Below are 25,297 nucleotides of genomic sequence, written 5' to 3'. Positions count from 1 at the left end.
CATTCGTGGGTGCTTTGCTAACACAAAAGAGCATGAGTTTGGGTTTCAGCCTCAGTGCTGGAGTTGTGGATAGCTTAAGCCTGAAGTGCTTGCTGGTTCCCTAACTGCAGGCAGTTATGTTCCTGGGGAGCCCCACACAGGCTGTTCTTATGCAGATAGTTGTCTGAGTGAAGGGAAGGGCAGTGAAAATATGTGAGAGACATGTGACTTCTCCTCAGCCATTGATTACCCACAATTGTGTCCTAATTGCTGACAACACCCGTTCTCTCCATACTAAATGTGTTGTTCAGATATCTTTCTCAAGGTCCCTAGTTATAGGATTCGTGTTCATAAAAGCTTCTCATATGGCCCTTCTCTTCACCCAGCAGGTGAATAATCCCCAAGTTAATAAAAAAGGTAGGGGCTCCTAGGAACTTTGCCCAAGTGGGAGTTAATACTACAAGGGAAAAGTAATCCTTCTGGAATACCCCTTGTCGCCCAAATAAGTGAGCTGACCCACATCAGCTTCCCAGTCCTCTGTGAGTTTTGCCTAACATGACGTGGAAGGGCAGACTGGGATCATGGAGGACTGAAAGTGGCTGTCAGGGACGGGTGCTCTACTGGAGAACAACAAAGAAACCAACAGCACGCTCTTCTGGGATGAGAAGGAAATGGCTTCTCAGTGAAGTGGCCCCTTTCTTTGACTCAGAGACCTGCCTGAGGCAGCGCAGATTCCAGTCTAGCAGATGCTGGACACAGGCCCACTTCCTCTCCCCAGAACTCCCCACACAAAAGCAGAGAGGGGCCACAAAACCACTCCCAGAGCCATATCGCAGGGGCCCCAGGTTACAAATGAGGATTGATATTCAGCTGAGAATCTGCCAGGGTCTTATCACAGCGATCATTCTAGAACACCCTTCTCTCCTCTCTTCTCCCTTCACATCTGACTGGTTCTCTATTGTTCCTCACCGCCAGTGCTGGTTTGAAGAGCTCTTGCTGCATTTGCAGGTATAAAAGAATGTGCAACTTTTTTTTCCCCTTGAAGTCATTGTCTATATTTAGGTCAGTGACGAGATGAGAGATGTTGATGTGTTTTGTACCTCGCACTGAAAATTGCCTCTCTGGATGCATTTCGGGGGGAACTGGGAGGCCTGGCACTTTTGCCTGGCGCTTGGGGGCCTGGCAGCCCAGGGGCCCACAGGGTGGGATCTATCTCCTGCTCCCTCCCCACTCGACACTCGGCACAGTGTCGCAGAAATCCCACCCTGGCCTCCCCAGGACTCTGTGTGAGGGATGGCGCTGTCTTATGAAAAGGTGAGAGGGAACATTGGGAAGTTGCTTTATCCTTTACCTGGAGCCCTAGCCCAGCACTCTGCTCTGTCAAGTAGAAAATGCAGGGCTGTGGTAAATCCTTCCCACAAAGGAACTGCGCCTTTTTAACATGCAAATGTTCAGTCAGGGAAAGTAAATAGACATCTCCTCCTTCGTTCTCGGGGAAACGGGAGGCAAGCTAGGAGCAGCCCTGGCCCACCCCACCCCCAACACCCCCCTTCCCTGTCCTCTTCTCATTGTAAAAGAAAGAAATTCTGGTCAACCCACCCCCCCATTATTTGTACTTCTTTTCTTAAAGGGAAGGAGGGGTTTGCACTGAATCGCTCTTAAGCCCGTGTTCTGCCCCAGCTTCCTCCCATCTAGATAGGCTTCATTAATTTGATAAGCCGACACTGAGAAAGAGGAGTTGGGGGGGGTTGCGGGAGGGGCTGCCTAGAGGCTGCCCTGAGGTTTTAGAAGATGAACTGCTAATGATGTTGAAGACGTCTTTACCTTTTCAGACTGTCTGGTCCCTCTGGAAAATCAGGGTCCTCTCTCACTTCTTCTGATTGTACTGCAAGAACTGAAAAATCTGGGGCCTGGTTGGAAAGAGGAGGGGACTGTGCGGGGGCGGGGGCGGGCGGGGGCCGGCGGTGGGGGGGGGGGTTGGGGGGGTAGGCAGTAGACAGATGCATCTCCGTGGAGGAATCAGAACCCGTCAGCTCCAAGCTGGCCTGGCCTTTGCTTGAACAGGGTATCTGATATTGTCATGCTAAAGAGTCAGAAACTAATGGGGGGAAGTAGATTAATTTGCTAGGTCATTTATTGAACAATCTCGCCTGATACTTACAAACTAGTGAAATTAATGTAAATTGGCAATGTGAATATTTTGATCAACATCTGCGACCCTTGAGTTCAAACCAAGGAGGATGCAAACCACAGAACTTTTCACATGTCAAATGCCCTAATCTTTGTCAGCCCTTTCCCATCTTTGACTGTGATAGAAGCTGATTGTATCTAAGACAGCTGTATGTACAATCTGCCCGAGATGTCCCAGTTTACTCCACTTGTCCTGATTTGGGCAAAAAATTATGTATTTGCCCTAATTCTACCTCTCAACAACTGGAAGAAACCGAGAGATCCCACCTTCAGTATAATTTTATTTGTGTCCTCTGTTCTCTTGCATACTTTCAAGACCACTCTCAAACATGTACGGAAAACAAATGCAGGAGGCGTTCTGAGGATGGAAAGCCATTTAAGCAAGGATCTTTTCTCATTTTAGTCAATGGCATTATGAACAATTTGTAGATTTAACAAAAACCTTGAATATTCTTGAATCACGGATCGAAATCATACACTTGCTTGATTTGCTGCAGAAATAAATACCAAGCTGGGTGTGGGGTGTCAATGGACATCATTAGTTAAGTGAAAACAAACCAGGCTACTGCCCCCCAGAGTTTCTGCTTCAGTAAATATTTTACTTCCTCCTCAATTTTACCAAGTGACAGTGATTGTTTGGCAAAATGTCAGAGCTAACTGCTTTGTGGATGCCAGGAGCGGCTTGGAGCCTGAGGGGTGAGGAGGTGGGGGTAAATATTTCAAATAGATGAATGGGTCTTGGCCCATGGACGTATCAATTGCTTAACTAGAATCTAAATTAGATTGGCTAAGAAGCATGCGTTTATGAAACAAATATTTATTGAGTACCTGTTGTGTGCCAGCCACTTTCGTTCTAAATGCTTAAAATACTCGTGTACAAAACAGGTAACAATGCCTGACCTCATGCAGCCCACGTTCTGTTCTAGTGGCCATTGAACATAAAAAATAAGTGTAGAGTATACAGTGTGTTTGTTGTAAATGCTGTGGAAAAAAGAAAAAGTGGAGCACGGTGAAGGAGGTGTTAAGAGATTCAATTGAGGCATGTTAAAATTTTTTTAAGAATTTATTTGAGCAAAAATCCATTCAAATGGGGTAGCCGCGAACCAGATACGGTTAGGAGTGCTCCACAGACTGGAGCTAAGGGGAAAGAAAGGCTTACAGAGAATAGAGAACAGATAGAGGCAAAGCAAGGACATTGCTTTATTGGCTGTAACTTATTTGCCTTCCTTGGAAAAGCCCAGTTGGCTGCTGAGGGTTGGTTGTCCTTAGGTTCTGATTTCTCCATGAGGCCTTGACAGACTTGGGTTTTTGTTTGCTTCCTTAGGCTATCGAGGTATTAGAACCAGCTCTGTCTAATGGACTCCTTGTTTCATGAATTTAACAGAAGGTCGAGTGAAGGTCTTGGGCAGTGGGTTTTTGAGCAGCTGACACCTTAAATCCCACTCCTGTACAACTGCCTCCCACCTGAGCAGAGCCTGCACACAAAGGCCAAGGACAGGGAAGGTCAGCGATCACACACAGAGCCACAAGGGCTATGACCCAGGCGGTGGCACCCACAGCCCCTTGCCTTTGTGGGCCCAGCCCTGGCTGCCACGGCCTGCAGTGCTCCATGTGTCTGTCTGTGAAAGGGGACGAAGTTGGAAGGGTGGTTAAGGACCTCACTTGGGGTGGAGGGCTAGCCTCAGCAGGACCAGCTCAGTTCAGGACTCCCAGCTGGACTTTTGGGTTTCTTTTCGAACAGGCATTGCCAGTGGTTCCTCGTGTAACCTGCGGTATGAAACTCACCTTTCCCGATGCTGAGCGTATCCCTGGAATCACAGGGTACGGGTGTTCAAATGTGGCTGACTTCGACGATGAGGAGTCATTTCTCCATGTTCTAAGAAGGAGTAAGCCAGCACTAGGAGTTTCTTAACACCCAGTGACGTCCCAAAGACAAAACTACAGAATATCCAAGTTTCCCCTACGTTTGGTCCATTTTATTTATTTTAAAATAATGTTTTTGTTTTTGTTTTTTGTCCCTGCAAGTGTTCTACACCTGCGGCAAAATAGAACGGATTCCAGGCACAGACCCGTCCAGCCACACCCCTGACTGATTTTAGAGCACTTTGGGGAGAGATGGTAGACAACCATTTCTTCCGTTCCTCAGAGTCAGGGCTATGCTTGTTGCGTCGCTGTAAAGATGATGGCATCGTTTTGGTTGAAGAGTGAAAGCAGAGAAGATTCTGATGATTCTTTCCCACTCCTTATCTGGGACTGGAGTTAGGATTCCTAGCTTCTGCCTGCTTAGGGTTTAGAGGTGGAGCAGATTGCTGAAGTGGGTCCATACCTCCCCCGTGCAGGCAGCCATCTTGGCGAGGCCCTGACATCTGTGTGTGCTTCTGCAGCTGCTTCCTTTTTGTTTGTGGTCGGCCAAAGGAAGGAATAGATTCAAAGGAAGCCCACTTTCTGATGGAACAGATGCTGTGCTTAAGTGTGGAGAACATTTGCCCTGGCAGAAATGCCCTGCCCATATATCTGGGGCCAAGAAGGGCGCGCCTCAGACTCAAAAGCATGAGGACTGATTCTTCCTCCCACAAACCTGTTGCCCAAAGAGGCAGAGTGGGGGCTGGCAGGAGGCCTGTGGCCCAGAACGCACAGTAGAAAGTCAGAACCAGGGCCACCTGGGTAGCTCAGTCAGTTAAGTATCTGACTCTTGATTTCGGCTCAGGTCATGATCTCAGGGTTGTGGGATGGAGCTCTGTGGCAGGCTCCATGCTCCATGCGGAGTCTCTTTGTCCATCTCCCTCTGCTCTTCCTCCACTCATGTGTTCTCTCTCTCTCTCTCTGTGCCTCTCAAATAATAAATAAAATCTTTTTTTTTTTTTTTTTTAAATGAGGGGAAGAAAGAAAGGGAGGGAGGGAGGGAAAAAAGGAGGAAGGAAGGAAATCATGACCAAGGGCAGAGTGGGAGGTGCTCGTCTCCCAGAGCCTTTGTCTCTGAAGCCCCTACTGCCTTGTTTACACCATGGTGGTGATGATGATGATAACGATGATGATGATATTGACTTTCAATGACCTTACCGACACAAAAGGCTAAGAACGCTGTGTGAAGTTTAGAAACTTCTGGTCCCAATTAGTTGGTTTATTTCCCCTTTCACCTACTCTCCAAATATTGAAGTTCCATAGACAATTGTGAAATGGGAATTAATAATTTTGAAAAATAAGTGCTTCCTGGATGCTTACCATTCACCTAGGACTGTGATAAGTGTCTTTTCCCACTTAATCCTCATACTTCCTTCGAATTAAGGCACTATTACCTAAATTACGTAGAGGAGAAAAAGGAGCCTGGCTCGCAGTTACCCAGCTACCAGGGTACAGCGTCAGGCCTTGAACTCAGAAATGGCCGATCTACCAGCCAGGCCATGTTTCGTGACTCCCCTGCTCTCAGCCTCTGCTGTTGTCCTGCAGGGGGTGGTGAAGGTAGAAAGACAGGCCTTGCAGCAGGGCCTCCCTTGCTTAGATGAGCTTGTTGCCTAATACCTGTGTTTCACAACCTTTGCAATTGATAGTTCATCTAATTAACTTAAAGTGAAACTCAGTGATCAGCTCCATTCAGGCAAACAAAATAATCCATTCCGATAATGATAACAATAGATTTACTTTGATAACAGAAATTGCTGCTTCCAGTCAATTTGATAATGGGTTTTCTCATAGAAACCTTCAAGCAGTGTCACCAAACATTTCACACATGGGAAATAGGCCTAGAACAATTTAGCAGTATGTGGAGGGAAGTCCTTGGAGGTAACCCTATCTATCCCCTGGCGCACCAATTATACTTAAGGAAATTTATGTTAAGAACATGATCTGAAATGAGATGAAAGAAAAAATATATATGTATATATATGGGTGTTACTTAGCATTATTATAGCAGCATTATTTAATGGTTAAAAAAAATTATAAAAAAAACCCTGTAAGACCAAAAATAGAGGACTGGCTAAACAAATTATGATACACTCAACTGAAAGAATATTTCAAAGCTATTAAAGTTTTTTAGAAGAGTGTTTAAGAACATGGGGGACATCCATGATATAATAAGTGAAAATACTCAAATAAAAAACTACATATGATGTCAATATTTTAAGGGGATTGAGAACGTAAACAACTTGAGCTTGGATATTTGGTTTAATGAAGTAGAAAACAAGGTTTTTGTTTGTTTGGTTGGTTGTTGTTGTTGTTTCCCATCCCTGAAACAAGAGTAAAGACTTTCAGAAATAACCTAGAGAAAATTGTGACAATGGAAGAGATACTTTCTCTCATCAGCCCAAGTTCCAGGGAAACGAGTGATAGGATAGCTCAGCATCAGTCTTGAAACAACTTCAGGTTTCTCTTCAATTTTCTTCTTTTCCTGGAAACACATTTTATGTGAAGTTGTATTCTAACACAAGCCGGTATTACTGCAGTTTTGTGTTCCTTCAAAAGCAGTCTCTTTCAAAGAGAAGCAGAGGTCTCTGTGCCACTTGCGTGACAGCCCCTTCATTGCCGGAATCTCCAAATAAGTTGGCCAAGGGGCTGACAAACATTTTCCCCGTGAGAAAAATGGCGTGTCAGAGATCTGTACTGCTGTCCTGAGCGCATGCGTCATATCTTGGCACAGCCCTGTGGATGGAGAGAAGGTCATTCCTTCATTATACTAGAGGTGAAAAGGGGGGAGAAAGTTAGGGTATTAGAGTGCTGAGCACAGCACCATTGCCCAAATGAGAAAGTCCAAGTCATCAAAATACACTCTTACCAGAGGAGTCAGAGCAGAAGAAAATGAGCAGATTGTTCAGCATGTCAGAAAACAGCAGCAGAGGAGGACTCTGTGTGTCCCCTAATTTTGACATACAGTATCAAAGGTAAACACTCAGAACCAGTTGAAGAAACTCTTCAAACCTCAGAAGGATTAGAGTGGAGAAAACTCTGAGTCGAGAATTTGTAAGAAAGCTACCTCGTTATATCTCAATATTTATATTAATCCTGCTTTCATAATTAATCCTAGCTCTGAGAACACTTGGGTGTTTAGAAATAGTCATAACTACCTGTGACGACTTAACTTGTTGGCAATACAGCCCAAGTGGAAGAAAACGTCCTTGAAGAGGTAGAAGCAAATGGAGGCCTAGTCTTGCAAATCCAGCCAATCATAAATGACTCCAGACATCACGCCTGGCTCCCCTAAGCCAAACCTGAGGAAAAAATGACAAAATATTGAGCCGCTTCGTATAAAGGATATACCTGGAACCATGTTACCTATGGAGCAAAGTGCTAACTTCTTAGCATTACATTCAAGACTGAATATAATCTGACCCCAAATGCCTTCCCAGCTTCCGCTCCCTCTCACGACGTCCCTCATGTCTGCAGGCACGCTGTTCTTTTCTCTTTCCTCTGAGTGAGCCATGCACTTCAGGGAGTCAGAGCCTCGGCCAATTATGTTCCCGAGGCCTGGAATGGCCTGAAATGCTTTGCTTCTCTGCTCATCAAGATCACACTCTACTTTCCAGGTTGAATCAGACACCATCTCAGTCAGAAAGGACCTGACATTCCTTGCCAGACCTGTAGATTTTTATGGGTGCCTTCATAATGTTTATTTCATTCTGCCTTACATTTTCGTTAGTTATTTATGTTTCTCTCCCCTGTAGGATTGTTACTCATCTGTAAATGCCCCTGCTGCCAAGCCAAAGGACTGTATGCAGTAGTCACTTAATCCATGTTTGCTGCATTTATTAAAATACAAGATCATATATAAATATTAAGGTGTTTGATAGAGATCACATGTGCAGCCATGGTTTCCTGACCAAAAAAATGTCTGTCCTGTCTGGGGGACAGAATATTTTAAATTAGACTAGTCCTAAAAGACCCACATTAGGAAGGTTCTTTAACACCAACCCATAATGATGGCTAATATTTTTTAGTATTGGGTGCATTCTAAGTATTGTGCTAAAGTATTGCCACATAATATCCTTTTTGATCATCCCAACAACCTTAGGAGGCTTATGTACTGTTATTGTGTCTGCATTTTGCCAATAGGAAGCCAAGACTTGGAGAGGTCTCTTAATGAGGAAACCTGGGAGCCCCTTCTTCTGCAGAGCTTGTCTCTCTCTCGCCTTGGAGGAGGCCCTGCTCGCTGGGGCTTGCCAGCATTCCTGCAGCAGAGCTGGGCATCTGCTAGTTTCAATCATAAGGAAGTGGGCCTCACAACAGGCACTAGCATCTTTGTAAACAGTTTCTCGGTTCTGACACATTTTCTCTGGTCATCACTGGTCTTCAACAGTACTTGATGATTTTCTTATTCTAGGGAAGCTCCAGGATATATTCACTCCGAAGTGAGATGAGCTTCTTGTAAGTAAAATAGTCATATGTAGGAAGCCTATTAGGGTTCTCTAGAGAAAAGAACAAATAAGATGTATATATATATATTGTATATATTCCAGGGAAGACTTATTAATAGGAATTCACTCACATGATTACGGAGCCCAAGAAGTCCCACAATCTGCTATCTACAGGCTGGAAAACCAGGAAAGCTGGTGGTGTAATTCAGTCTGAATATGAAGGCCTGAGAATCAAGAGGCTGATGATTTGAGTCCCAGTCAGAGTCCAAGGCCCGAGAACTGGGAGTGCCAAAGTCCACGGGCAGGAGACATGGATGTCCCAGCTCAAGCAGAGGGTAGCTTGGCCCTCCTGTACCTTTTTGTTCTATTCAGGCCCTCAATGCACCGAGTGATGCCTACCAGCGTTGGTGAGAGGCTGCTGTTCCAAATGTTAATCTCTTCTAGAAACACCCTCACACACATGCCCAGAAATAATGTTTTACCAGCTAGGTGGGCATCCCTAAGCTCTGTCCGGCTGACACATGAAATTGACCATCACAGGAAGGAGCAGTGATAGGCCCTTAGGTAACTAGAGCAAACATTATACGAGAGATTAGTCCACATTTAGCAGGTGTTTAGTGAACCCACACTGTGTGCCAGGTTGAAGCTGGTGACAGAATGCTGAACGAAACAGAGAGGGTCCCTAACCTCACGCACAGGAGTCTAACACAGAAACACATAATTACAGGATGCGGGCCAGTGCTGTGAAGGAAATGTACAGTTGGCCCTGAACGTATGTAGCCTCGTGGTGGTGGAGGAGTAGTCAGGAAAGTCTTCTCCAAGATTAAGAAAAGCAAAAGAAGGCAGCTAGGGCATTGATTCTTAAAGTGTAGCTCCAGGACCAGCAACACGGGCATCACCTGGAGGCTTGCTTGTCAGCACTACAAATCATTAGGTCACAGCCCAGACCCGCTGGACCAGCAGCTCTGGGGGTGAGGCCCAGCGTTTGGGGTTGAACCATCCCTACAGGTAATCGTGATGGACCCTGAAGTCTGAGAACCACCAGAACCAACAGAAGATCTCCCAGGGCAGAGCATTCCAGCTAGAAGAAACCATGTAGTGAGGCCCCCAGGCTGGGAGAAATATGGCAAGCTTGGTGGAGAGCAAGCGGAGCTGCCAGAAGGCCCCACGGAGAAAGGATGGTGGCTGGAGCCTAGGAGGTTCACCTGGGTTAGATTGTTTCAGGGCCCGTGGCAAGGGTTCTAACCACTGTCCTGAAAGCCATGGAAAGTCACTGAAGAGTTTTAAAGTAGGTGTACGATATGACCGCACGTGCATTTTGAAAACATCCCTCTGATCACGGTGCAGAGAACGGAGTAGACTTCAGTCCTCTAACTGGAAAACTGATAGAATGGAGTGGTAGGCTACTGGAGCAAAGGGAAGTGAATGGAGTGGAGCTATCTGGAGGAGGTGACGGCGAAAGGGCTTTGACCATATTTTGAAATTGGAACTGGGGGAGAAAGATGCGTCAGGATGGAGCCTAGCTCTCTGGGTTGTGGAACTTGGTTGACAGTGTGGTTCCCATCACTGAGGTACAGAGCATGGAGATCCTGGATTCCACTCGGGTCATACTGCATTTGAGAAACCTTTGAGATAGGAGTTAGATCCAGTCAAAACTGGACAGATAAAAGTTAGGGAAAAGAATAATTCTTGTGGTAAGGGCATGAGCCAAAGGATGGAGTTGGAAATGAGTTTTTTTATTTATGGACTCGTTCATACATCCATTCACTCCTTCTTCCTATCACACCCTCGCAAGAACATGGAGACATGGGAAGGACAGAGGGGGATCGGTGGGTGGGACAGGACTGGCTGTGGCCCATCTTGAATTCCGAGCTGACAACGGGGTTACCATGGATAGCAGGTGGGGTCCCATCATGGTAGAGGTATGTTTCAGGAAGATTGACCTAGTAGTGTTACACGCAGGCAAGAAACTAGAGGGAGGAGGACCATCGCACAGTAACTCTAAAGATGCTACCTCATTGTGGTGTAAGGTTGTAATTATAATACAAGGTTAGCATGAGAATGTCCACAGACGTTCATACATTATATTACATCCAAGAGGCTATGCATCTTTCACCTGTCTCTCTATTCAGGTTTGGGAATAGGAAAAGAGAAACTCTGCGAGTAAGAAACTAGGTCTTTTTCCTGTTTCAGTTTTTCATAACAACACAGAGGTAAGGTATCTTACTGGGAACTAATGTTAATTAAAAGTGAAAGACTGACACACAGTAGGCGCTGGGCAAGATCTATGAGATTGAACCGGATTGACGTCACTGGGGTAGTGAGAGAGGACGCAGCTCAATGCAGGCCTCCTCAAGGGGAGCGGGGAGAGCAGTGGGGGCCCTTGCATGAGAATTAGGACCTCGGTGACCCCCATCTGTTCGTCCTTTCCTCCCTCCCTCCCCCACCGCTGCCATGGCGACAAGTCTGGAATCACAGTAAGCCTTATACCCCAGAGAAAACAATACGCTGTTTGAACGGTGCAAGTTGGCCTCCAATGCTCCTGGCCCGCAGGCCCCATCCCCCACGTTCAGGGGATTCTTTTAAAAGGCAGCTTTTACCACAGGGTCAGTGGCACCGGCGCTCATCGATTTGAGCCCATTTTATCCCTTAGCCCTTTCCACTTGTTTGTTTTTGAACTCACACCACCGCCTCTATGCTGTTGGTCTTGTTTTGGCGTGAAGTTCCCAGTGTGGCCCTCTGCTTCCCCTCTGCTCAGCCCCACAGAGCAGCGTGCTTTCTTTCTTATGTCTTCTTGTCGCTGCTGTTGACTCACCAGGCTGGGGCTGTTGGAGCTAAACTGAATTAGTAACAATGCAATCAACATCTCTATTTTTATCTTTGTTCCCCCCCACCCCCACCCTCTCAACCCTCCTGAGTGACTCACCATTTCTGGGTCTCAGAGCTTGGCAGCCTTAAAAGAATTATATTGGGGCTGAGGTGAATATGTGCACAGATATGATATTTCTACCATTAGAGACAATGAGTATTTTCTTTTCTTTTTTTCCTAGTGGCACAAGGGTTCAAACGTTGTAAGTATTATTTATTACGCTGATCGTCATCCTTGGGGTTGCTGTGTTACTGCTCAAGCTGCTGTTTATCTCCTGAGGTCTGAGATGAATTGTAGGCAAGGAAGGAAGTCCTGACCTGATTTCTGAAACACAGCTTCAGAGAAAACTTCAGGTTTTTTTGAACTGAAACTTTTAACTTTATCCCAATTGAATTCTGGAAGCCTGTGCCGGAATCTTGTAGAAAGCATGTACCAAGCTGAATGTTGCCTGTTTTTTTTTTTTTTTAAAAAAAAAAGCACCATTAATGCAAAATATCTTTTCTTACCTAGGCCTCTACATCCTGATAATTATATTAACTGTATGATTTATAGAGACAGATATACATTAAGAGCCTGGGTTTTTGGAACCCCACTCTGCCACTTATTACCCATAATCTTGGGCTAGTTACTTGATTTCTTTATGTCTTAATTTCCCCTTCTGTGAAATGGACACTTTTACCTCTCATCCATACATTGTAGTACATATCTTACAGAAGTGTTTTGAGAATTATTTAATATTTATAAAGTGCTTAAAATAGTGTCTAGCACATAATAAGCTCTCAATAAATGTTGGCTACGATCGTTCAATAGGTCTTATTACCTGTTCCGAGAGAAATGATTTGGTCCTCAAAAGAGTTTTGTTTTAATGAGCGCAATGCCCCTCAAGATTTTAACCTTCACTTGTTTCTGAATTTACAAGCCACCTATTTTATGGATATGTAAGTGGACACTAACTTACAGAACAGACCTCTTTGTCTTTATTCAAGAGTAGAGCTTTCCAGCGTTCCAGTCTGTCTTTCACATAGCCAGAATTTTAGTCTCCTTTCTTCACAGTTAGGTTTTGGATCTCATGCAGTCTTATTTTCTCTCCTTCCTCTTCTTCTTACCTTATTTTATAAGCAGTGACTTATCTTTCTTTGCCTCATTAGACTGTACACCTTTTTTTTTTTTAAACAGGTAGTATCTTTTCAAAGATTTTATTTATTATTTCAGAGAGGGGGAGAGGCGGGAAGAGGGAGAGGGAGAAGCCGACTCCCCGCCAAGCACGGAGCCTGACATCATGACCTGAGCCAAAGGCAGACCCTTAACTGACCAAGCCACCCAGGTGCCCCTAGACAGGAAGCCTTACTGATACTCTTTCATTTCTATAATACAGCCATGGCAATTGCATAGAAAACTCTCTGTAGAAGTTTTACCTTTGTCTTCCAGCACCTGTGTCCCCTCTCACTTTCAGCCCTACCTCCTTTCCTGGATGTGGGAAGGAAGGCCAGCTGCTGGCTTATTTGGGCAACAGTACAATGGAGGGTCATAGAGCCCAGGTGAAGGGGAGATCCCAGAAAGTCCTCATAAAAACTCCCAGCAACTCTGAGCCCACGGAAAACTGCACTGTTGCTATGGCTTGCCAAATCTAAGAGGGTTGCACTCACCCCTTTTCTGAGCTGGACCAAAAATTATCTGGACCACCATTCATTGCAGTTGGGGCATATCTAATCAACAGCCGCACATCAGGACTCGAGACTCAGGCACAGTGCTACTAGCACGGAATCCGCTGGGACAGAAACCCCTCCTCACCCCAGCATGGCTTACACAGCCTCAGAGAATTAGACACGGTAGGTGGCCCTCAGGGAGAACTAGTCTGCTCTTTTGTTTTTCAGGCAGTATCTTTATCCCAGTAACATGGCTTCAAAATTTGACCGGTCACGTAAGTTCTGTAAACCTTATGTGATAAAGACAGCAGTCCTGCCCTCACCTCTTCCCTTTCTGATGTCTGTTCCCTGAAGTTTTACAGTATTTTAGCTGTTTCTTCTGAAATGAACTTCTGTATTTTTAAGAACATGTTTCTACAGTTATCTCTTGATTATCATGTTTTACATATTACCTGTTGACTCCTTACTACAGAAAATACGGATTCAGCCCACTCATCCCCTCTACCTGTCAAACACGCTGCTGCTTCTTGTTCCCAGTTACTGCTGTATCACAAGTCTTGGACAAATCAGTACTCGTGTGTGTGTGCACGTGCGTGCTTGTGTGTGTGTGGGTGTGTGTGCGCGCGCGCGTGCATGCGCACATGTGTGTAATATGGTAGATAAATGTTCACAGCTGAGCCAAATGTTAGGCTTTGATTACATTTATATCCTGCAGTTGTTGGCTCTATTGCTTTGTCTGCTTGCTTAAGTAAAAATGTTCCTGTCCTTAAGCCATTCACAGAATCTTCATCAGCAGTATAAATCTTCTCTCAGTACCTTTGCCAAGGTAGGTCATCAATCCATCTCTTTAGTTACTCCTCCTGGAATTCCTTATCTTTCTCCCCCCACCTGGGTTGGTGCTACCAGAACTGCAGAGCTCGCATCCCAAGCCTTCTTTTCCACCTGGCTCCCATGTTAGGTCCCCTGTTCATGAAAGCCAAGTCTTCTCCAGCTTGGGTTAGTCCTCATTTTAGTGGACTTTGTCCTCTAACAGCTGCCTGGGAGCTCATGAATTTACACGAAAGGTAAATTTTTGAGGTCTTGCATGTATGGAAATAGCACTATTCTTCTCTTGTATCTGACTGGATGTAGCATCCCAGGCTATAAATAACTCTCAGGAGGAATTTTGAGCACTTACTGCATTTTCTTCTGGCTTCCAAAGGGTTGCTGCCAAAATGCCCTTTGCTGTTCTAATTCCCACCCTTCAGAAACTTTGAGGGTCTTTTTAAAAAAATTCTTGGCTTTCTGAAATTTCACAATGATGTATCCTAGTGTGGTCCCTTTTGTATTTATTGTTCAGAGAATTTTCCAGGTCTTTTCAATCTGGAAGTTCATGTCCTTCGGTTGTGAGAGATTTTCTTATGTGATTTCATTGATAATTTTTTCCACTCTTTTTTCTTCCCTTTCTGGAACTCATGTTACTTGGATGCTGTACCTTCTGAACTGATCCCCCTTTTTCTTATCTTTTTCTCTTCCATTTTTCCACCTCTTTGCTTTTTGTTCTACTTTTCTAAAGATTTCTTAACATTACCTTCCCACTCTTTAGTTTGATATTATTTCTAATACCGTATTTTTAGTTTATAAAAGTTTTATTTTTGCTTTTAAAACATTTATATACCACCCTGTACATAATTTATAACTCAATTAATTTTTTTCTGATATTCATGATTTTTTTAAAGCGTTCTCCTATTGCCTTTATTTTCTGTTTTTTCTTTTTGTTTGTTTGGACTCTATTTTGTGTTCGAGGCTTTCCTCCTACATATACATTCACTGTTAAGAGGGTATTAACAGTGTAACTGGGAGTCCTGTGTTTATATGTGAGAGCTTTCAAGTGGTGGTGATTGGCCTGGAACCCAGACATGGGGCATCCAAAATCTATTAGTCTTTTCTCTAGACTGGTTAATTTCCCTGGGGAGGAGTCTACTGATCTTCTGTTTAGGAAATATAAGACTGGCTGCCAGTGTTCTTGAAGCTAAGTGGAGGAAAGGGTTTGGAGTGGAGGAAGGTTATCTCACTACTGATTTGTAGATTTCCACTTAATTCCCATTGCCAGTATAGCACCCCCGCCTTCAGCTGTGCTTTGTGTCCATGTGCCAAGTCCCTCTGCTTGCACTTCTTGTAAAAGGAAACCACCAACCCTTTCAGCACAGAGGAAGCAGAGTGGTGGGGCCATGCACAGAAGAAGGGTCTCAGTGTCTAACCCTTCTTATACAGATTGTCAACCAACACTCCTGTTTTTTAGCCCACCCACACGCTATTATCAGAGGTATCTGGTGCCTCCACTAGCATCTGCCACGCAAAGTATACATCCCTGAGCTTCTTAAGGTTCTTAACATATGTTGGCTTCCTTCTCCTTGGCTTTTCCCCACTGAAAGTTCAGATTTCAGCTTTTTCTGCTCTGCTAAATTAGTTACCACTCATTCATCAGCTTTCCAGTTTCCAAAATTATGTTGACATCTCATATCTGCTTCTGGCTCCTTTCCTATCCTCTCTATGTAGAGCTTTGTTTTTTCTTTAAAAAAAAACTCTTTTTTTTTTTTTTGTCATTTTTGTGGAGTATAAGGAGGTAAGGTAGAAAAGGAGTGGAGCAAACATGTATTCAGTCTGCCATGCTTAACTTCAATTTGTGAACCAACCCTTTGTTTCTAAAGGATACACTGTTTCTCTATGCATCAAAATAAAACTGTCTGGGTTATTTGGCAAGTCCCTCATCTTGGAATATTTCCACTTGGGGCTGCCATAGTGATGTGGGTCTGCATCAGAATACCCTTAAGTGTGATTGGGGTGCCTGGGTGGCTCAGTGGTTGAGTGTCTGCCTTCAGGTCATGATACTGGGGTCCTGGGATCGAGCCCTCTATTGGGCTCGGGCTCCCTGCTCAGTTGGGAGCCTGTTTCTCCCTCTCCTACTCCCCCCTGCTTGTGCGCACTTTCTCTTTCTCTCTCTTTCTCTCTCTCTGTGTCAAATAAACAAATAAAATCTTTTGGGGGAAAAAAACCTCAAAAAAAAAAAAAAAAGAAAGAAATGCAGTGTGATCTAGAGCTATCCCAAGTAATAGAAGTCAGATCCTCCTTGTTTACCAGTAAGTAGTCTAAAACTCACAGGAGATCAGGACCAACCAATTCCCTGAATTCTGGACTGAGATCCAGACCCAAACTCCACAACAGCCCAAGGAACTAGAACCACCTATGCTATGACTCTCAGTAGGAGCTGAAGAAATTAGACCATACTCCTCCCTTTGTCTAAGGCTTTTCTAGACTGCTGGCATTCTGAAACACAGTATATCACAATATGATAGTATATTAAGTATCATGTTATGACCTAGGTCCCTAGATAAATTTGATTTAGGTTTTGATTCCAGCTCTACCCCTTAATAAGATGTCAGTTGTCTATATAAAAAAAACAGTAGATAACAAAAAATATCTTTCATTTTCTTCATGTAATAAGCCAGAGATAGGCAAGTGAGAGGAAATGCAACTGATCTATGATGTCAGTACTTCCCACCTCCTCTCTTTTTCCCTCCTCTGTGGCTTTCATCCTCATATTTATTATCTTCTCAAGGTCTTAAGATAGTGTCTCCACCACCAGACTCACATGGGCACTTCTGGCTCCAGGAAAAAAAAAGGGGGGGGACAAGGAGTAGGGGCAGAGCCAATCACAGATTCCCAGCACACTTCCCATGCAGCTCATTGGCCAGAACTGTGTTACATGGCTACCCCTAGCTGCAAGGGAGGCTGGGAATCAGGAGTCTAATGAAGAAAGGAAGAAGAGGATTCACGAAACAGCTAACCGTGCCTGCTACACTAGGTGTACTTCCTTGAGCAAGTTATTTAGACTCACTTGGCATCTGTAACTTTGTTTGCACAGTGAGAATAAAAACACCTACCTCACGTTGTTGCAATGAGAAATAAAGGAGATGATGTTGATAAGGCACATAGCACCATACCAGATACGTAACATGCCCTCCATAAACGTTGCTTCCCTTCTCTGTGATCCCTTTTACCGGTTGGCTTTCTGAACCCCGCAGTGTCAGAACACGCTGTGAAGACCACAGCTGTATATTACTTGATAGAAATTAAGTTTGTTCCGAGCATTATATACCACCTATTGACGGAGCATCAGTAAAAACGAGATTTGGGAATCACACGTCAGAAAAGGTACTACATGTCTGAATATAAGACAGAGAATATGACTATAAAGATTTTACAGTCCATGTATTTTATTATAATCCTTAATCTTCCTTTATATCCCTGGCCTTTATAGCTGTCCCACCCATCAGCCTCTTCTTACCACACTCTTCCCTTGATCTCTTGAGAGCTTCTTTAACTTGTGTTAATACAAATACAAAGCTTTATTATGCAATCACTGGACCATCATTTTGTGTGTGTGTGTGTGTGTGTGTGTGTGTGTGTGTTTCTTTAATCAACCCGAGTGACTGAGTGCCCCTTTGCTCCCTCCTCACAAAGCAAAGCTGGGTGAAGCCTTTATAAACCAGGTTGGGTTGAGGAGGTGGGGAAGCTAATGTGAGGGGAGGGTCGTGGCCAGCCAAGCCACAACTGACGATTTATGGAAACTGCAATGGTCTGTTGGAGTGGGGTGTCAGAGGGTGAGAACGTGTATGGTTTCTGGGTTTTTATGTCCATGGAATTTTCTCGTCTGTACATACGATGAAATACGTGTAGGCCTTGTGGCCTGCCTTGTTTCATACCCGGTGCCCTGTGACCTAACATGGACTAATGCACACAGTCTAACAGGGGACAGGGACCAGGGTCCCATTTAACAATCTAAACTGGAAGGCACCTTTGTTTTCCTCTCTCCAGCTAGATGAGCATGGTAACAGAGGGCAGGGTTTGGGTGTTGGCTTGTTTCCGTTACGGTGGAAAGGAAACAGTATTCCAGTCTCGCATGAGCCATGCTGCCTTCGAAAATCGGCAACCAGGAACACCTCCTCTTAAGATAAAAACAGAAGGGAAAAGGAAGAAACCTCTTCCATTTACAAATGTTTTCTCTCCTTTGTGGCCCTTCTCTAGCGGGTCTTTGCCACATTGAGTTCTGGCTCTCTGTGTAGAAACTAAATGCCACAGTCCAAAGGAGAAGCTCTTTCACAGGGAAAACAAAAGGCAGCTGTCAGTTTAATCCCAAACTCCCTGATAACATTCCAGCAGAGTTCCTTTTTCTGGAGATGAAATAAGAACCCTGGCAGGCCCTCTTGACTGGCCACATAAATCATTTGTAGTAATTGCTCTGAGAGAGGAGTGCCTCTCAGGCTCCGCGGATAGTGGGGGGGAATCACACACTGACATTCTCTCTCTCTCTCACACACACACACACACACACACACACCCACAGTGTCATCGCCTCTGGCTTGTCCCGCACACATGCATGTGTACCCACGTGTACATCTCCTCTGCTCAGGAATTGCTCACATGGGGGTGGGCTCAGTGAGCCATATTAAAAAAAAAAAAAAAAGCATGGCACAGAATAATGAACAGTCAGTTTTCTGTTTCCTTCTCTTTGAGCTTGAGCCAATTTAAATTCTTCTGGAGTACAGTTTGGGAGGGGTCCTTGGGAGGGTCGACAGGAAAAGTGGGAGGGAGAGAACACAAAGGTAAGAGGGGGATGGTTACGATTTGGCTTTGTCAGGCTTACCCATTGCAGTGGATTCTATGATGTGTCACCTGCTTCCTCCTTTTTGCCTTTTCTGGTGAGAACTGAGATGTGGTCATAAAAATCCCCCACACTGTGATCTGGGAGCTGCTGCTGAGGCTTGGCAGTTCACTAAGGACCGAACTCTCAAAAGCCACAAAGCTATAATATCCCTTCCCCTCTGTGGCCAATAAAGATGGTGATAATCAAATAACAGGGCTTAGAAGTGGTGTGGTGCCTGCAGCGGTTGGCCACAGGCCGGTGATACACACCCTTCACTTGTACCCTGATGTATGTTCATTGAAAATATCGAGGCCACCAGAGATGGGGGTGGTGGGGGCTTCTGTAGGCGCACAGAGCTGTTTGAAGAGTGAATGGGTGGGTGAATGAATACATGAATGGACAGACGGATGGATGAATGATGGATGGGTAGAGTTCAGTGTTGTGTTATGAGCACAGCTTGAAAAGCCAGGAAAATTGCAGAGCTTCTGTGACGGATGAATGCCTTGTCCCTCTCCACACACCCTAAGTTAGAACTCTCGTCAGCGTTACGACCAGGGATAGAGAAGAGCAAGTGAGGGAAACAAAGCTAGACGTGAGTGGAAAAGTGGCCCTTTGCCGATGCCACCCTTCAGCCTGCCAACTGGCCCCAGCTGTGAGTCAGAGCTGTCTCCCCTTACCACGGACGTGGAGTCTCCTGCTAAGCTAGGATTCACAGTCCTTCATTTTGTGTGGTAAGAAGAGATGCCAGGCGTGGAAGGTGCCATCTATGTGCCCTATCTCTGTCTGCACAGAGCCCATTTCACCTTTGTCAGGCTCCTTAGTAAAATCAACCTTTCTCATTTATTTCGCTGTTTGTTTGACGCCAAACTGTCTCGCTTCAAAAGGAGAGTGGAGTGGCGGCAAAGAGTTATGCTCCACCTGGTGTACCCCGGACATAACGCCAGGGGTGTTCTCCCCGAGTCACTTCTGCCACGAAGGTGCAGGGTGTTTGGGGTACACGTGTACTGGATTGGAGGATCCCGTGAAGTCTGAGCTCAGCCTATCCTGGGCTGGATCTTTCTCTTACCTGTGTCACCCATCACTCTGGAAGGAAGTAATCCTTCCTCTTTGGGCTCCCAAGCCAGTCCTTACAGATTAGCCTGTGTTTGTACACTGGACCAAAAATGGTTCAATGGTTCAATGGTTTGAATGGTTCAATGGAAACAAGTGCATGTATTTTAAGATTTCTAGGATCGAGGCTTCTACAGATAGGGGTTAGTAAATTTTTGCTTTAATTTAAAAGGTCTTTCTAAGTTGTGGTTCTAAATTCAGCCCCATGAACACACATAATGATAATAGCTTGTATTTGTATGATGGTTTACAGTTTGCAAAGCAGCTCTCCATATGGTAGGTCTTGTCAGTTGCTATTTTTAAGCTGAAGAAGCCAAAGCTTGGAGAGAGTGAAGTGACTTGTTTAAGGTCATAGAGAAAACAGAAACAGGTATGGAAGCCAGGACATGAAGCATCCCATTTCATTTGCCACTGAGCATATATTCTCTCTTTAAATGATCGTGGTGAATTTCAGCAAATTACTTTTTACATTAGATTATAATGCAAAAAATATGCTTATCTAAGAAATGTTTTAAAAATAAACACATGATATGTTTTTTATACTGTGCATGATCACCCAAGATAATCTCTTCAATATCATTTGAAGCAATTCATTCTTGTCATTTCTATGCACGTAAGACTAATGTAAGGCTTTGATATATACCGCATTAAATCATGCAGCATTTGGTTTTGTATCTTACTTTTTTCACTTATCATTTTATTGAGAATTTTTTGTCATTAAACATTATTTATAAAACATGATTTTTAATGCCTGCATAATTTCCCCTGGTATGACTATACCATAAATTATTTAAAATTTAATCTATCCTCGATTGTTGAACATTTTAGTTGTTTACCTTTTTATGCTTATGAACATCCTTGTAAACAAATCTTCAGTGGAGTTTCTGGTTCTTTCATAGTATAGATTCATAGAAGAGGGATTTCTGAGTTAGAAGTTACTAACAATTCTCTAGATCTTGACATGGGCTGTATGATTGGTTTTTAAAAAGATTGTATCAATTTATACCCACCATTTGGGTGAGCTCTCTCTCCACACCCTTTCCAGCTTTAAGAATTATGAACTTAAGAAAAATTTTTTTTAAGATTTTATTTATTTATTTGAGAGAGAAGAAGAGACAAAGTGCATACCGCAAGCAGGAACGGGGGCAGAGGGGCAGGGGGGAGAGAGAGGGAAAGGGAAAGAATCTGCAGCCGACTCCAGGATTCCAGATCTCACGATGTCGAGATCACCACCTGAGCCGAAACCAAGTGTGGGTCACTAAACTCACTGAGCCGTCCAGGTACCCCTGAACTTAAAATATTTTTTAACAAAAGTAAGATATATGTATTTTACCATTTTAATTTGCATTGTATGATCATTAGTGAGATTGAACATCTTTGCTAAGAATTATTGGTTAAGGAGTACCTAGGTGGCTCCGTGGGTTAAGCACCTGACTTGGGTTTGGGCTCAGGTGGTGATCTGGGGTTGTGGGATTGGCAGGGAGTCCGCTTCAGATTCTTTCCCTCTGTCCCACCCCCCACCCTCCCCTGCCCCCTGCTCACATAAACACTCACTCACTCTCTTTCTTAAATAAATACATCTTTAGAAAAAGAATTATTGTCTCAATTGTATTTTTCATTCATAAACTGTCTTCTGTTCACGCCTGTTCCCCATTTTGAGAATGGGATAGTTCTTCTTTTTAAAAATTTACATATTAAAATTTGCATTTTTGGCAAATATTTTACCCCAGTTTTTAATCTACCTCTTAATTTTTAAGGCTTTTTTTGTGCAATTTTAACATTTTTATGTAATGAAAACTATTAACCTCTTCTTTTATAACTTCCAGTTATTTTATACTTAGAAAGACTTTATGTGAAAATCATTAAATGTTGACTTTTAAAATTTTTTGGAGTTCATTTTTTTACAGTTAATTATATGCTTTTCAGAAAAATGTATTTTGGTATAGTTGTGAGAGGCAGGTCTAGCTTCCGATTTTTCTCTCAACTCTTGTCTATTTATTTAATGCTCCTTCCTTTCGCTCTATTTTTAACATACAACAAATTCTTAAAATATCTTTTTAGATTATCATTTCTCTTCCATTGACCGATCAATTCTTACATCAATAGCACAATCTTAAATTACTCTGGCTTCATAGTAAGTTTTCATGGTTCACATTGCTCATCTTTAGGTGTGTTCACACTTCCTCCCAGTTTATTTTTCCAGAATGACTATAAAAACATTTCATTAAATTCATAAACAAATCCCTCTGGAATGTTGATTTGAATTACACTAAATCTATATAACGATTTGGGAAGAATTGACTCCTTTACAGTATATCGTCTTTCCATTCAGGAATGTGAAATTTATCTCCATTCATTCAAGTCTTCTTTTATGATTCTCTAATTTTCTTCATATAGTTCCTATTCATTTCTTATTAAGGTTATTTCTGAGTAACTCAAGTGTTTAATTATTTCTGTTTCTGAAATCATCACAAAGTGGCATTTTTAAAAAGAGGGTCCTGATTAGCTAAATTGAGGTTAGGCTATGAGAAAACCCAACAGAACCTGACAAGTCATTAGTAATTAAATAATTTCCATCTGAAAACTAATTGGATTAAATTAACCCATTTTAAGGTATTATTTCTCAGACGAGGAATGTCCAACTGCTATTTGTATATTGCCATCAGTGATGACCCTAATAATATCCCCTTCTTGGCTAAGTGAGAAATAAATGAACTTTGTGCCTATAATAAGTTCATTTTTAAACACATTGCTATTTGTCTTTACTAAATGGTAGTGTTCTAGATACATTATTTCTTACTTCCCAGTCCTACTCTCTCCTAAGTCATATCTTGGGTTTTGAAAGTTTTCTTTTTAATTTCTAAAAAACATACTTGATTTCCAGTATAAAAGTGGATATTTTAGGGTCGCCTGGGTGGCTTAGTGGGTTGAGCTGCTGCCTTCAGCTCAGGTCATGATCTCAGGGTCCTGGGATCGAGTCCCACATCGGGCTCTCTGCTCAGCAGGGGGGCCTGCTTCCCTTCCTCTCTCTCTGTGATCTCTTCCCTTCCTCTCTCCTACTGTGATCTCTCTCTGTCAAATAAATAAATAAAATCTTTAAAAAAAAAAAGTGGATATTTTAGTATAGTGATATTTAAATTTACACATGCAAATGAGACTATATGCATCTATAAACTAATATGTTTATAGAAAGGGAATGTTTTATAGAATTTTAGAGCATAAACAGACCTTAAAAAGCAACTAGCCAAAGTCATCTAGTCTTTTTTTTTTTTTTTTGTAAAGTAATCTCTTGTACCTAATGTGGGGCTCAAACTCATGACCGCAAGATCATGTCACGTGCTCTACTGACTGAGCCAGCCAGGTGCCCCCAGAGTTACTAGTCTTGCTGGGATCCATGAATGCTCTGAAATTGTTAGTGAGATTGTGTTTGTGTTTGTGTTTTCATATGTGTGTTCTTCTGTGGGGAAAGTCTGTGGCTGTATTTTATGTGCTTGCTTACTGTTAAGACCCTAAAAAACAGTTGAGAATGACTGGGCTACTCCAAGCCTGTCGCTGACCAGATGACATTTTTTTTAAAAAGGTGGGGGGCCAGGGGGCCTGGTTGGCTCATTGGGTTGAAGCCTCTGCCTTCGGCTCAGGTCATGATCCCAGGGTCCTGGGATCGAGCCCCGTAACAGGCTCTCTGCTCAGTGGGGAGCCTGCTTCCTCCTTTCTCTCTGCCTGCTTCTCTGCCTACTTGTGATCCCTGTCTGTCAAATAAATAAATAAAATCTTAAAAAAAAAAAAAGTGGGGGGCCAAGTTGTTGCAGAGACATGCCCTTGGGCACAGAGCCCTTCTGGGGCAGGGCGAAGGCAGCTGGGCCTCTTGATCTTCGGCTTTTTCAGTGACCCCATTTTGCACACGAAGATGAGGTTTCTGTCATATCCCTGTAAACCCGACGTGTGTGCACCATGTGAACTGGTTGTGTTGGGACTAGTGTGGAATTTGGAGCCAAGGCCCCAAACTGAGATGTGGCTCTGGACTCACTAGTTGTGTGACCCTGGATGAGCTCTTCAACTCTGGCCTCAGTTTCCTCTTTTATGAAATTGAGTTGCCGGAGTTAAAACCTATCTCATAGAGTTTTACAGAGGAGATAATGACACAGTGTGTATATGTACGTACATAGCTAAGTACATACTAAACTGTCAAGTGCTGGGGAGCAGTAGTTACTGTTTTTTTCATGGCTGTGGGGTACTTGCTAATGCAGAAGTACCGTGGAACAATCTGGGGACATTAACAGCTTTCAGCTGCCACCTTGAAGCCACCAAACATCTCAGCCTGCACTGGGGCCAGCCCCCTGGGCTAACCGCCCTCTACCCTGCTTCGATAGCAGAAATGGTCATTAACGTACACAACTCCCAAACACCTGTCGAGAGAAATGCTCTTTGTGTGATAATGCCTCAGAAAAAGTACAGATAACTCTTAGAACTTCATCATAGGGGTTCCGGTTTCTGTTTTGTTTTGCTTTATAAAATCTGGACTTTTTCCAAATCATGGTAAGCTATTACATTTGAAGGATTATGGTAAACTGTGGTTTAAAAAAAATTTTTTTAAACATATGTCTAGTAGAGCTGCCTTTTAAATTGGTCCCAAAACTTAGTGGGAGTTCACCCATTCATATGAAGAATCTTGGACGAACCGCTAATCTGGATATTGGGGGAGGGAGCATGTATGAAAAAGACGATTTGTGTAATTTCTAAACGCCATATGTTCATTTCACACTATTTGCTATAGAGCACAATTAAGTATAAGACATTTTTGGTCATTTAAGTCATAATACTTACATTTGAAAAGTGCTACTCGGTTTCTAAAGCAGTTTTCAACATCATATTTAATGCATAAATATACCCTTAATTTAATCTTTTCAACAGTCCTATTAAAGAAGAAATGATTATCCTCATTTTTTTTTTAAAGATTTTATTTATTTATTTGACAGAGAGACATCACAAGCAGGTAGAGAGGCAGGCAGAGAGAGAGGAGGAAGCAGGCTCCTTGCTGAGCAGAGAGCCCGATGCGGGCCTCGATCCCAGGACCCTGAGATCATGACCTGAGCCGAAGGCAGCGGCTTAACCCACTGAGCCACCCAGGCGCCCATGATTATCCTCATTTTTAAAATGAAGGAAAGGAGTGGTTGGAGGCCCACGTAAACATTAGCACACCCAGGATTTGACCCCTCTCCTCTCCTCTGACACCCATAATTTGATTTTTTTTTTTTTCAGAGAATATAATGATGGTGTATTTCTTTGGCAATTTGTATTATTCCAATATATTGGATAGAAAGAAATGTAGAGAAGTATGCAGAGAACGAATAAACAAAAGGAAAAACAGGAAGCCAAAGTTAAGACAATGAAAGGAAGACAGAAATAGCAGAAGGCCAAAAGAAGTGAGTTGTTCATGGGAAAACAAACAGTAAGCAAACTCAACAGAAACTTC

At 43.4% G+C, this 25,297-nt stretch overlaps 1 protein-coding gene and 1 long non-coding RNA gene across 3 annotated transcripts in view; one reads left to right on the top strand and one right to left on the bottom strand.

The window, feature by feature from the left end:
* The window catches only part of MAML3 (mastermind like transcriptional coactivator 3), a 409,382-nt gene that overhangs the window by 302,728 nt on the left and 81,357 nt on the right, over positions 1-25,297 (top strand). The gene's annotated exons all lie outside the window — the stretch shown is intronic.
* On the bottom strand, positions 5,817-11,320 carry LOC123389454. Its single transcript, XR_006604058.1, has 3 exons — positions 11,197-11,320; positions 7,227-7,370; positions 5,817-6,804 (listed from the first exon to the last, which is right to left on the bottom strand). It is a non-coding gene; the product is annotated as an uncharacterized LOC123389454 (long non-coding RNA).

The sequence above is a fragment of the Mustela putorius genome, unplaced genomic scaffold, assembly GCF_011764305.1.
Source record: "Mustela putorius furo isolate JIRA1106 unplaced genomic scaffold, ASM1176430v1.1 tig00000083_pilon_pilon_pilon, whole genome shotgun sequence".
Lineage (NCBI taxonomy): Eukaryota > Metazoa > Chordata > Mammalia > Carnivora > Mustelidae > Mustela > Mustela putorius.
Note: the sequence above shows the minus strand (reverse complement) of the source record. Positions and strands in the feature narration are given on the sequence as shown.